At 43.4% G+C, this 14,016-nt stretch overlaps 1 protein-coding gene and 1 long non-coding RNA gene across 1 annotated transcript; one reads left to right on the top strand and one right to left on the bottom strand.

Moving 5' to 3' along the window:
- Nucleotides 1-14,016, top strand: part of LOC126769487 (uncharacterized) — a 1,339,673-nt gene that overhangs the window by 658,386 nt on the left and 667,271 nt on the right.
- LOC126769567 (uncharacterized) lies at nucleotides 4,231-5,406 on the bottom strand. The gene is made up of 3 exons (XR_007669390.1): nucleotides 5,388-5,406; nucleotides 5,224-5,293; nucleotides 4,231-4,373 (listed from the first exon to the last, which is right to left on the bottom strand). It is a non-coding gene; the product is annotated as an uncharacterized LOC126769567 (long non-coding RNA).

Genomic DNA, 14,016 nt, shown 5'->3' with positions numbered 1-14,016 from the left:
ATTAAAAACCGAGCTAATCAAGCGACTTTCGGCTTCTCAAGAGCGTAAGGTGAAACAGCTTCTCATACATGAAGACCTTGGAGATAGAAAGCCATCCCAATTCCTGCGTCATCTCCAGAACCTCGCGGGCCAGAACGTGCCTGAGGACTTTCTCCGTACCATCTGGTGCAGTCGCCTGCCCGGAAACATCCAGACCCTTCTCGCATCACAACCTCATAGCTCACTGGAGACCCTTGCAGACTTGGCCGACAGGGTGCAAGATATAGCATCCCCACCGCACCACATTGCTGCGACATCTGCGCATGGACCCAGTTTACAGTCCATGGCTGGTGAGATCGCCGAATTGCGGAGAATGGTTAAGGATCTGACCCTCGAGCTTGGCAGACGACCCCGCTCGAGGACTCGACATCAGCGCCGTGACAGAAGTGGATCATCCAGACGTTCCGAGTCCAGCTATCGGAAGTATCCGATATGCTGGTATCACCAACGGTTTAGGGACGGCGCAACGAAGTGCATAAAGCCGTGTGACTTTTCGAAGGCGGGAAACTCTCAAAGCAGTCGGTAATGACGACTACCGACTGCTCCAACCCAACACCAGGTCGTCTATTCGTCACTGACCGCCGGACCAAGAACGAGTTCCTTATCGACACGGGCAGTGACCTGTGCGTATTTCCTCGGGCCCTACACAACCAGTGCAAGCAGACTGGCTATCAACTGTCGGCGGCTAACGGCAGTGTCATCAACACGTATGGTTTTGTTAATTTTAATTTAGATCTAGGCTTACGCAGGGATTTTCCTTGGCGCTTTATTGTTGCGGATGTAACCAAAGCTATCATAGGTGTAGACTTTCTTTGTAAATACAATTTATCTGTAGACGTAAAAAATAAGCGCCTAATAGACAATATCACCTCACTTACTTCAATTGCTGAGCTTTACTACAATAAAGATACTTGCAATGCTTTTTCTGTAAAGGTCTTGACTGGTGAATCTCGATACCATTCTATTCTGTCGCAATACCAAAGATTAATCCGACCATCCGGTATACCTTGCACACCTAGGCATAACACCGTACACCATATACGCACCACACCTGGACCTCCCATAGCTTGCACTCCCCGCAGGTTAGCTCCCGATAAGCTCACCATAGCTAAGCGCGAATTCGAGATTATGCTGAGCAACGGCACTGCACGTCCTTCAGACAGTCCATGGTCGTCGCCATTACATTTAGCTCCGAAGAAGGACAACGGATGGCGACCTTGCGGGGACTACCGCAAGCTCAACGCGAGGACAATTCCGGACATGTACCCCATCCGACATATCCACGATTTCGCGCATAATATATCAGGTTGTACAATTTTTTCTACAATCGACTTGGTTAAAGCTTACAACCAAGTGCCGGTTAGTGAAGATGACATCCCAAAAACTGCCATTACAACCCCGTTTGGTTTGTTCGAGTTCCCATTCATGACCTTTGGTCTCAGGAACGCAGGCCAAACGTTTCAAAGGTTGGTTGACGAGATGACTCGCGGGTTAGATTTTGTTTACCCTTACCTGGATGACTTCCTGGTTTTCTCCAAAAGTCAGGCCGAACACGAGAAGCATCTGCATCAACTGTTCGGGAGAATGCGAGACTACGGCATGCTGGTCAACTCGGCCAAGTGTGTCTTCGGTGCCGAGGAGGTAACGTTTTTAGGTTACAGAATTTCGGCAGCTGGTACCAAGCCCTTAGACTCTAAGGTAGACGCCATCAAGCAATTCCCAGTACCTAAAACCGTCCAACAGCTGAGACGTTACCTAGGTATGTTGAATTTTTACAGGCGATTTATACCTCAGGCTGCTAAAATCCAACAGCCCCTCCACGCCTTACTCACTGGTTCAGTGAAGGGCTCCCACCCAGTCCATATATCTGGCGAAGCCCTCGCAGCATTTAACCAGAGTAAGGAGAGTCTTTGTGATGCCACTTTACTTGCACACCCAGATATCCAGGCCAAACTAGCTCTCGTCACAGATGCGTCTGACCAGGCTATGGGGGCAGTCTTGCAGCAACACAAAGATGGGATTTGGCAACCGCTAGCATTTTTCTCACGGAAACTGAGTCCGGCACAGCAAAAGTATTCCCCGTATGATCGCGAGCTTCTTGCTATCTACGAGGGAATCAAACACTTTCGCCACATGCTAGAGGCGCGACATTTCACAGTCTATACTGACCACAAGCCATTGCTTTACGCCTTCCACGAGAGGAAAAGTAGCAGCTCCCCTCGTCAGTATAGACACCTGGATTTCATAGCGCAGTTCACCACAGACATTCAGCATATATCTGGCAAAGATAATGTTGTTGCTGATGCCTTGTCCCGGGTGGACGCACTACAGAGCCCTGTCGCCATTGAAACACTCGCCAAATCCCAAATCAACGACCCTGAATTAACACTTCTACTCGGTGGTGAATCTTCACTCCGCCTCGAGAAGAAGACAATTGACGGTAGCCTAATGTCACTATACTGTGACGTAAGCACCCCTACGCCGAGACCATTCGTGACTAAATCACTTAGGCGTCAAGTCTTCGACAGTCTGCACTGCCTTAGTCACCCTGGTGCTAATGCGACTGCCAAACTTGTATCGCAGCGATACGTGTGGCCAGGTGTGCGGAAAGACTGCCGCGAATGGTCACGGAAGTGCCTGGATTGCCAACGTGCCAAGGTCACAAGACATGTGACAGCACCATTAGGCACCTTCGAATTACCACGAGCCAGGTTCACTCAAATTCACATTGACCTAGTGGGACCTCTTCCGCCATCTGAAGGTTTCAAATATTGCCTCACAGCTGTAGACCGTTTTACTAGATGGCCTGAGGCGATACCTATCGCAGACATAACAGCTGAGACGGTTGGCAAGGCACTGCTGTCGGGATGGATATCCCGTTTTGGCTGTCCGACAGACATCGTTACCGACCGCGGACGTCAGTTCGAGTCCGCTCTGTTTAACTGCCTGTCCAAGATAGCCGGGTTTCATCATCAACGAACCACCGCCTACCACCCCGCATGCAATGGTCTTGTAGAGCGATTTCATCGTCAGCTGAAATCATCGATCATGTGCCATGCCGATAGCCATTGGACCGAATCGCTACCCCTGGTCCTCCTTGGCATGCGCAGTTGCATCAAAGAAGATCCCAACTCTTCATCCGCGGAGCTCGTATATGGCGAACCTCTTCGCCTCCCCGGAGAATTTTTCAATTCCTGTGTAGACGGTACCACGGACCTTTCCGACTTCACCGCTCGCCTGCACAGGATAATTAATAATCTCCGACCCTCTCCAGCCTCACGCCACGCGAACAATAAAGTCTTCGTATTTAAAGACCTCGCTTCCTCCACCCACGTATTTCTCAGGGAAGACGCGGTGCGGGGATCCTTACAACCACCATACACCGGCCCTTATAAGGTTGTACAAAGTGGAGACAAAGTCTTTAAAATCCTAGTCAAGGGTAAACAGGTCTCCGTCTCCATCGACCGTCTAAAACCAGCGTACATGGCCACAGAACCCGCCACAAGCATCGAAGTCCAGCACGGCAACATCAGCCAAGCTAAAGATGCTGTGTGCCCCGATGTCCGAGCAACTCGCTCGGGTCGAAAGGTCCGATTCCCGGATTTTTACCGTCCGTAGGGACGCTCTCTGGGGGGGAGTGATGTGGCGTCCACCACATGTGCATCCTACTAACATACATACTTACACACATATTATGAACATACATCCAAACAGACATACTACACAACACATTCCAACTCAACATAGAATATTGGATTGACGACACAACGGACGATCGAACGTACACAGTGGACAACCGCATTGTTTATCTCCGTTGTGACGTCGTCCTTTGTTCTATGTTGAGGCCCCGCCTACCGGTGCAAGCGCATTGGAGCGACGGATTTTTTATATTGGCTACGAATGATCCTACCAACGTTTACGACTTACGCATTATTCATTATTCTACCACCGTCATAACCGTTACTTGCGCTTAAAAATAATTCGCTTTGTGTTTAAGTATTGTGTTCGTGTTTATGTGTACATATGTGATCTTCTATGCCTGTTTAACGTTATTTCTTCTGTGTGCATATATTGTGTGTATAACGTGTGTATAATATACACGTTTATGGACCATCTGCGGGAGTTTCATTTCTTATTATAATATTCTCACAGACCCTAACACACGCATCACTTACCCATAAAACTAATTCCTGTACTTAAACTAGACTTATTTCGCTACAAATAACCTTACACAACTGGATATAACAGACTACTACACTTTCTGCTTGATGACGTGCGGCAAGTCGAATTTACCTCGGACGCATTTCAGCTTCACACCGGGACAATCTTTAACTCTGAAATTGATAAAAAACCCAAATTCATCATACATTATTGGTGGCAGACGCAGCAGATACTTGTTAAGTTTAATATTAATCCATTTGGTTTTTGGTTAGTTTAATGGATTGCTTATAAAGCGATGAATTTTGAAAATGAATGTCTATATAATTTCCATATAGGTCATGACTGCCTCGTTGGTCTGTTGGCTTAATTTAAGGCCGCAGACCCGGAGGTCTTGGGTTCAATTCCCAGGTCGGGACAATAAAAAGTTATTGAGTTTTTCTGTCAGAAAATTCTCAGTAGCAGCCTGGAGTTTGGAAGTTAGAAGTGTACACTCCAGTGCCTCGGAAAGCACGTAAAGCCATTGGTCCTGCGACAGAACTCTTTCCGGTTGTGTTGGATTGCCGTCCCATTGGATTATGAGAGTTAGAGAATAGAGAGTGCACCTGTGTTTGCACACACACTTGTGCACTATAATATCTCCTGCTTAGTTGGCTAATCTCTGTTGAGATTGGCCGCTGTGGCCAAAATCGGTTTGGAGGACATCAATTCAATAAAGTGCTACACTTTATTTATTATTTATTTATTTATTGGAAATAGTTACACCATCGACTTATCACTAACACATTCACTTAGCATTAGATACAGGGTATTAAATCTAGGTGAATAAATCATTACAGGTGTAAACAACATTGACACTTGTGTTATATAGCAAGCTGATAATAAGCAAATGGTACGAAATCGCAAGCTTTAAAACCTTCTACAATAATTGTAATGATTGTGGATCTTAGGAATATAATTTTAGTATATGTTATATACCAAATAATATTATTGTGATAACAAAAGAATAAACGCAATATTATTTACCACTATAAGCAGGGCATTGGATTCTTAATCCAATAGATAACAGCGAAATTCCTTTTCGTAGTAAATTCATCTGAAAAGTGAAGAACATAGGTTATAATTAAAGCCTAAATTTATAGGCAGAACAATTTATTAGTATGAACACGGAAACAATTATTTTCAATTACCTTTGCACTATTTTAATATTATTTAGTACTTTTATTTATAAAATTCCAATAAGTACGTGATTTTTTTTCATAACATAACCTCAAATTCTATATTTATCTTGGCATTTGAGTTTTGACATAAGGATGACAGAACGGACCGACGGTGCTGCATGTATAATATGTTTTAAAAAATTAAAAAAAGATCTCATTAATAATATTTTTATTAAAATAATTTTAGGTACATAAATATTTTAATAGTGCCTTTTAAATAATATAATAATACATTAATATAAAAGTGACACTGTCGTAAAATTCTCGATAGATGTCACTTTTACCTTTAAGCAAGTTAGCTTACCGCTATTCAACGATAGATGTCATTTTTTGTTATTTGTTCTAATATTTTTTTTTTTGATAATTCCTGCCAAAATCCCTACCTAATATAAATGCTAATGTGTTTATAGGCCTATACTTTCAGGCAGGAACGGAAATATGCCGTACAGCGAATGTTTGCTTCGCAAGTCAAAATATTATTTTTATTATTGAGGGTACTGACGAATATTGTTAAGATAAAATATTTATTAAAATTAATATGTATATATTTTCATAAATATATTAAAAAAAAATTATATAGAAACTTAAACAAAAACTAAAGTTGCCATATAATTAAATCAGTATAACACTTTCAAGCTTTTAAGAGTTTAAAACTGTTTAAGAGGAAACGTTACCTGGAACGACAGGACTTCATAAGAAGATGAGTGCTTGATATAGTAAAATTGAATTAAAACTTCAGTTAAAATCTCTTCAAGTTTTATGAGCTCGAATACAACTTTACCATTTATATGGCGGCTTTACCATAATCTCCGTAGGAGAGATTTTATTTATTTATTTATTTAATCGATACACCACAGTATTTGAAATATGGCACTTAAAACAAGAATACGATAAAATGACAGATACAATTTCAAACACTTAATAGGTATATAGAGCATTAATAGTTACGTTAGCCTCCAATAACAATTTTTTTTAACAATACTCTATTTAATAAATACTACAGACTGCAATATAACACGCTTATTAATTATTTGACATTCAAACAATTAGCAAAAAAATAAAAATAAAAATGAAGTAAAAAAAATAAAAATAACTAACAATAATTACAAACAATGATAATATAAGATTTTTAGAGATAATACCGTAATTTACAAAGTTCTAATATTAAGTAGAATATAACAAACTAAATATAACAGTAAAGATATCACAATCACAATAAAGCTCCCAGCGTTAATTTTTTGCGAAAAAGAGGTAGTGAGTCGTGAAAAATGTCAATGCCATCACTGTTGACTTTATTATATAAGTTTATGAGGTGGTTGAGTGGAGAGTATTTACCTATATTTGATTTGGAAATTCGAGAGGAGAAAATTTTTTTTAGAGGTTGTCTAGGTGGTACGTACTTCTCTCCCAACCGCGGCCTGGCGGAGTTCGAGATTTATCTCGGCTCGATCAGAGCTGCGGTGACCAGGCAGTCACCGAGGCCGATACTGGTCTTGGGCGACTTCAATGCTAAGTCACGTGCCTGGGGCAACCCTGCCACGAATCCGCGAGGAAGGGCTATGCAGGTGTGGGCACTTCTCTCCAGCCTGTCCCTACTCAACAGGGGGCAGGTTTACACGTGCGTGCGGCAACAGGGGGGGTCCGTGGTGGATCTCTCTTTCGCCACCCATGCTGTAGCACGCAGAGTGTTGAATTGGAGAGTAGAGGAGGAGGTGGAGACTCTGTCGGACCACAGGTACATCCGGTTTGAGATCTCTACCTCTCGCAGGTCGGTGGAACCCTCTAGGGTGCCAACCACGCTTCCAAGGTGGTCTCTTAGCCAGCTAGATCGTGAGCTGGCCAGGGAGGCTGCCATCGTACAGCGATGGGGTTCCACAGGAAGGTGGGAGGGCGCCAGTGCAGAAGAGCTAGCGGGCCACATGCGCAGTGCCCTCAAAGAGGTCTGCGATGCTGCCATGCCTAGGTTCCGGCAAAGAGTTCCGCGCCGGCAGGTGTATTGGTGGTCGCCCGAAATAGCAGAGCTTCGGGCGACGTGCAGCCGGGCGCGAAGGGCTTACGTCCGTTGTAGGAGGCGCAACGGTTTGGATGCGGACTTGGAGGGACAGCTATTGGCCGCTTATCGTCAGCTGAAAAAAGACCTACAGCTGGCGATAAGTCAGGCCAAGGAGAAAGCTAGGGAAGAACTACTGGCGGGCCTGAACCGGGACCCCTGGGGGCGTCCGTTCCGCGGTGTGCGTGGAAAATTCCGCACGCAGGGTGCCCCCGTGACAGAGACAATGTCATCAGATCTCCTCCTGCGCCTGGTCGGGGAACTTTTCCCCCATCCAGGTGAGCATGTCCCTCCACAGATGGTCCCTCGCTCTATGATTGACGACACAGTGGCTCCACCACTGATCACGGAGCGGGAGATGGAGGTGGCCTTCGACCGCTTGAGGGCCAAAAACACTGCGCCGGGCCCAGACGGGATTCCAGGGCGTGTTCTATGTGACGCTCTGGAATACCTAGGCGTAAGGCTTCGGGAGCTGTTCGACCAATGTCTGTGCAGCAGGCAGTTTCCGAAGCCTTGGAAAGAGGGAAAGTTGGTCTTGTTGCCAAAGCAAGGTCGACCGCCAGATTCTTCCTCGGCATACAGGCCGATTGTGCTGCTGAACGAGACGGGCAAATTCTTCGAAAAAATTCTCGCTGCCCGTCTTACTCAGCACCTCGACGAGGTGGGGCCGGGTCTGTCAGAGGCTCAGTACGGGTTCAGGGCGGGTCGATCAACTATCGACGCCCTGGACGCCCTGAAAACCCGGACCACGGATGCGGTGGCCCGAGGGGACGTAGTTCTGGCGGTATCGATAGATGTTGCGAACGCCTTCAATAGTCTTCCTTTCGAGACTATTGGGGAGGCACTCCGATACCACGGGGTGCCTTCCTATCTCAGGAGGCTGTTGGGGGCATACCTCCAGGACCGGGTAGTCCTCTGGGAGGGGGGCGATGGGCGTCTTGTCCGGCGTCGGGTAGGCTGTGGCGTTCCGCAGGGGTCAGTTCTCGGCCCAATTCTGTGGAACGTTGGCTTCGACTGGCTCCTGCGGACATCCGTCCTTCCCAGAATGGGGGTGTTGTGCTATGCGGACGACACTCTCATCACGGCGACAGGGCGGAATTATCAGGAGGCGGCTCGCCTGGCCGAAGTCGGTACGTCGCTCACAGTGGACCGCATAGGAATGTTGGGCTTGAGGGTCTCCATCTCAAAAACGGAGGCCCTCTTATTCCACGGTCCACGTCGAGGCCCCCCTCGAGGGGCGTTTATCACCGTCCAGGGGACGGTGATTAAGGTGCAGGCCCACATGAAGTATCTGGGCCTGACCCTGGACGGAAGATGGAGCTTCGGGCAGCATTTTGTCCAACTTGGCCCGAAGCTCATCAACGCTGCTGCTGCCTTAAGCCGGCTCCTACCAAATGTAGGAGGGCCGGAAACGCCATGCCGGCGATTATACGCCGGTGTTGTGCGGTCCATGGCTCTGTACGGTGCTCCCATCTGGGTGGACGCTCTCACCGCTCGGAACAAGGTTCTCTTGCGAAGGCCGCAAAGAATCATAGCGGTGAGGGTGATACGCGGATATCGTACGGTGTCGTGGACGGCGGCAACACTTCTCGCGGGCGATCCGCCTTGGGAGCTCCAGGCGGAGGTGCTCGCGGAAGTGTACCGGTTCCGGGCGGAAGTGAGGTCGCGTGGCGACCGTCCAGGGTTGGAGGAGGTGCTGCGAATCAGGACTCTCGCCCAGCAAGCCCTGATTCGCAGGTGGGAGGAGGATCTGAGGTCCCCATCAGCAGGCCTGGCGACAGTGGAGGCGATCCGTCCCCACTTGAGTCGCTGGGTAACGAGAAAAGGCGGCACACTGACCTTCAGACTGACTCAGGTGCTTACTGGACATGGGTGCTTCGGTAAGTACCTGCACGGAATAGTCAGGCGGGAGGTAACGCCCTCCTGCCACGAGTGTGGTGCGCCTACGGACACGGCATGCCACACTCTGATGGAGTGTGCCGCTTGGGGGCCTCAGCGCCTTTCCCTGGCGACTTTAATCGGCGGAGACCTTTCGCTGCCGAGCGTGATAAATGCCATGCTTGGTAGCGAAAGGTGCTGGATGGAGATGGTCTCCTTCTGCGAAAATGTCATGTCGCAGAAGGAGGCCGCGGAGCGGGAGCGCGAGGAGAGTGCCTCCGCTGACCCGCTTCGTCGAAGAAGACCGGGGAGAAGACGCCAGCGCTATGCGCATCTTCTCCTCCCGCCGTGAGTGTCGCCGGGGCCAGAGGGTCTCTGTACCCCGAGTACCCCCTAGGATTTGGAGGCCCGCAGAAGCGGGCCAACCGTCGGGACGGCACGGTAGCATGCGCAAGCGATCCCGTGACGTCCCCCGACAAGATGGAGTGGGTACCGCTGGTTTTTAGTGGGTATTCCGGCGCCTTCAGCGCCGGCGAGTCCCACATACCCCCCCACCTTATGTGGGGGAAACACATAAATGTGTTTTTCCAGCGAGAAAAAAAACAAAAAAAAAAAAAAAAAATGTGCAGTACGTGGCACTGCTATGTTAATATTTTGTAGTAGATCTGTTGCATCCAAGTGGTTATTCAATAATTTATAGAGAGTAATTAGAGAGGCAATTTCGCGGCGTTTTTCTAGAGTGCACAGTCCAAAATATTTTAAACGTGATTCATAGTCGGCCTTATAAGGGCAACTGTTACTTCTACTAGCCAGTAATTTTGTAAATTTGTGTTGTATGCGTTCTAACCTTTCAATGTAAATCTTATAATGCGGATTCCATACTACAACCGCATATTCTAAAGCGCTACGTATAAACGAATTGTACAAAGTTATGATAGTTTAAGCCGGTCTCTTAAAATCATTGCAGTTACGTCTGACAAAACCGAAGCTTTTCCAGGCCTTCGTGGCAATATGATTTATGTGAGTGTTAAATTTAAGTTTGGCGTCGATCATAACACCTAAATCACGAACAACCGAAACTTCCCCGAGCGGTTTGCCCTGTAAGCTATACTGATGTCTTATTATGTTTTTATTTCGCGTAAACTTAATAATTCAAATCACACCATTTTTGTATGGAGTTTAGATCGTCTTGGAGCAATTTGCAATCATTCATGGATGTTATAGAGCGGTAAATCTTTAAATCATCAGCAAAGATAGAACATTTGCTGTTCTTGATACAGTGTGCAATGTCATTCATAAAGATGATAAATAATATTGGGCCTAGGTGTGATCCCTGTGGAACACCAGAGGTCGCAATAAACTCGTGAGATTTGTAACCACCGAGTGTAACTCTCTGTACTCGATCAGATAAGTACGATCGGAACCAAGATAGCAGGGGGTCATGAATGCCGTATAACCTAAGCTTGTAGATTAAGATTTTATGATTAACTTTGTCGAACGCGCTACTGAAGTCGGTATAGATCGAGTCAACCTGTTGTTTATTGTCTATGCACCCAGAAATGTAATGTATGTAAGTTGTGAGATTTTTTGAATATTTTATTTCAGTTATTCAGAAAATTTGTTATTCAGAAAATTATTTGAATATTTTATTTCAGTTTTAGCGGGGTTCGAACTCAGAACTACCAGTGATTTTGCATTTGTTTCTTCCAGTGTATCCACTGACCAAATGTTCAATTAACTATGCAGGTGAAAATAAGGTACCATACTTTAGTGGTAGAAATCGTTGATACAATTTGAATTTGTTGTGGCAGCTTATTGTCACATTAAAGGTTATAAAAATTTAGCACTTAAAACGTGTTGTTTTCCGTGTATATAATAAGTTTCACTTGATTCCTTTGTAAATGTAATATAACACTGTGTTTTTTAATACGATTTTACGTTGTATTTAATGAATTAAAGCGATTATTAACACTGATTATTTTTGTTCCAATAACTGTAAATTCACTTAGTTATTTCAGTGTATAACACTTGTACTTAGTTATTGACTTATAACACACAATTCACCACGGTTTATATACGGGATTAATAACAAATACTTTTTTAAGAAATAAATTGTTACGGAGACTATGTTTACTGTTTGGCTGACATCTGTCAACATCAAATTTTAGAAATTTTAAAAGATATTATTTAATGTTATGTATGAATTTAATGTTATTTTACTTCGTGGTTTTTATTTTAATGATTTGCATTTCATTACTGTATCTATATTTTTCGATTGTTACTAGTTCTTTTAGATAGTATTGCTCGTGTCGGTTTTGTACAGGTTAAATGGCGATTCTGTTAAGTGTAACTGTATTAAATGTATTTATATAAACATATAATTAAATAAAAAAATAAATAAAAATTAGTACGTAATAAAATGTTATTTCTTTTCATAAGAATTAATACTGCGTGACACATTAATTGATCTAAATTTATAGTAATTTTATTGTCATTTTACTGTATGAAGTTCTACAAATCTACCATACAAAGTTTTCTCAGAATCAGTTATAGTTTTGTCAGAATATTTGACACTAGGAAAGCGTCGGAGCGATATTTTGAATCATATATCGTATATACACATACTATCGGACATATACATATGACACCAACGAAACCATAAATAGAATAATAATACTTATTATTCTCCTGACATACCTATCAAACAACATACATTTTTTTTTTTTATAGAATAGGAAGGTTACACTGGCTCACTCACCCTTCAAACCGGAACACAACAATATCAAGTATTGCTGTTTTGCGGTAGAATATCTGATAAGTGGGTGGTACCTACCCAGACGGGCTTGCACAAAGCCCTACCACCAGTACATACATTTTTTATTTATAGTATTATTATGAAATATATTTTTAATTCCTGTTTTTATGTAATATTTCTAAGAATGGAATAAGAAGGGTCGTCACTTGCATTACTGATTTATGTTCTAAATAGCTGCGACTCGCTATTTTATCCACGTTAAATTGTTTTTACGTATATATGTACGTAATCTTTAAGTTATTATAACTTTTGATAGATACAACCGATTTTGTTGAAATAAAAACTAATGTGTGCCTTATTCTTGCCTATATTAACTAAATTATTAACATTTGAATTTAATTGTTATCAATAATGAACGAACGAACGAACAAATAATGCTTGTTTTCGTTTTGACAACTCGGAAATATTCATATTAACTCAATAAATAAGTTATTTTTAATTTTATAAATAAAATTAATTGTGGATACAGACAAAGATGATAAAGATTCGATGTGACCAATATGTATTAGAGGGACAACAATTTCAAATACTCTTATTATTTATTTTGAAACATAAAAAAATTAAATAGGTATTTGTACGGTTTTCTTAAATGCAAAGAATACACATTTGCACGTTCGTTATGTTTTTTCAATACTTTAGGGAGCGTTAGACACCGTTTGTTTATCAGTTATTAATCTCTGTTGAGATACCGGAATGAATAATGACCAGTGGTTCAGATTAAATACTTATGAAAATGTATAATGATGGTAAGTACGAGTGTGTAGTGATAGTAATATAGACTGCCTCGTTGGTCTAGTGGCTAGATATAAGGCCGCAGAACCCGAGATCCTGGGTTCAAATTCCAGGTAGGGCCGATAAAAAGTTAGTGAGTTTTTCAGTCAAAGATTCTCAGTAGCTTCCCGGAGTCTGGAAGTTGGAAGTGTGTACACTCCCGTGCCTCAAAGAGCACGTAAAACTGTTGGTCCTGCGCCTGAACTCTTTCCGGTCGTGTCGGATTATGAGAGTGAGGGAATAGAGAATGCACCTGTGTTTGCGCACGCACTTGTGCACTATAATATGTCCTGCGCCGTTGACTAATCTGTTGAGATTGGCTGCCGTGCCTGAAATCTATTAGGAGGACATCAACATCTTCAAATTTTGGTTCCTAAAATTATTTATTTTTTAGCTTTTCTTCATATTGATAAAGAAAGTAAGTTATAACTTGTATACGCTAAATTCTGGATAAAAATTTAAATCTGAATATTATAACCATAATGATCCTATTTTTTATCTTTTTCTATTCTTCATTTATTATATTTGCGTATCATTACCAATGAATTATTCATTTAAAAATATAGTTTTAGAAATTATTGTGATCCTGTGGGTATTTATGCAACTTCAAGTAAGTCCCTACAATTTAAATAACTAGTCTTAAAGTATTAATACAAATAACTGACAAAATACAGTAGATAAAAATACAATGGTAACTGGCACAATTGCTTAGTGTATCTTGGTTGACAAAAGTATTAGCCACGTTATCTGTTCTTAATACTTGCACAATAGCGACAGATTAAAAAAATCCTTTATAATACAGTGACGGTGGTCTCGCTCATTCGACCAAATGCTAATTCGTTTACTTCTCTTACAAGGTAGAATTCATTCTCGTCTTTTATTATTCAAAAATGTTCAATAGAAATACACTTTTCTAATTCAATCAACAGCCAATCGTTGTCCACTGCTGAACATAGGCCTCTCCCAAGGTGCGCCAAAGCTCCCTGTCCTCTGCCTTCCGCGTCCAGTTGGTGCCCGCCACCTTCTTAAGGTCGTCGGTCCACCTGGCTGGAGGGCGCCCTACGCTGCGCTTGCCGATTCGCGGT

This window comes from Nymphalis io, chromosome 7, assembly GCF_905147045.1.
Source record: "Nymphalis io chromosome 7, ilAglIoxx1.1, whole genome shotgun sequence".
Classification (NCBI taxonomy): Eukaryota; Metazoa; Arthropoda; class Insecta; order Lepidoptera; family Nymphalidae; genus Nymphalis; species Nymphalis io.
This window is presented reverse-complemented; position numbering and strand designations above follow the sequence as displayed.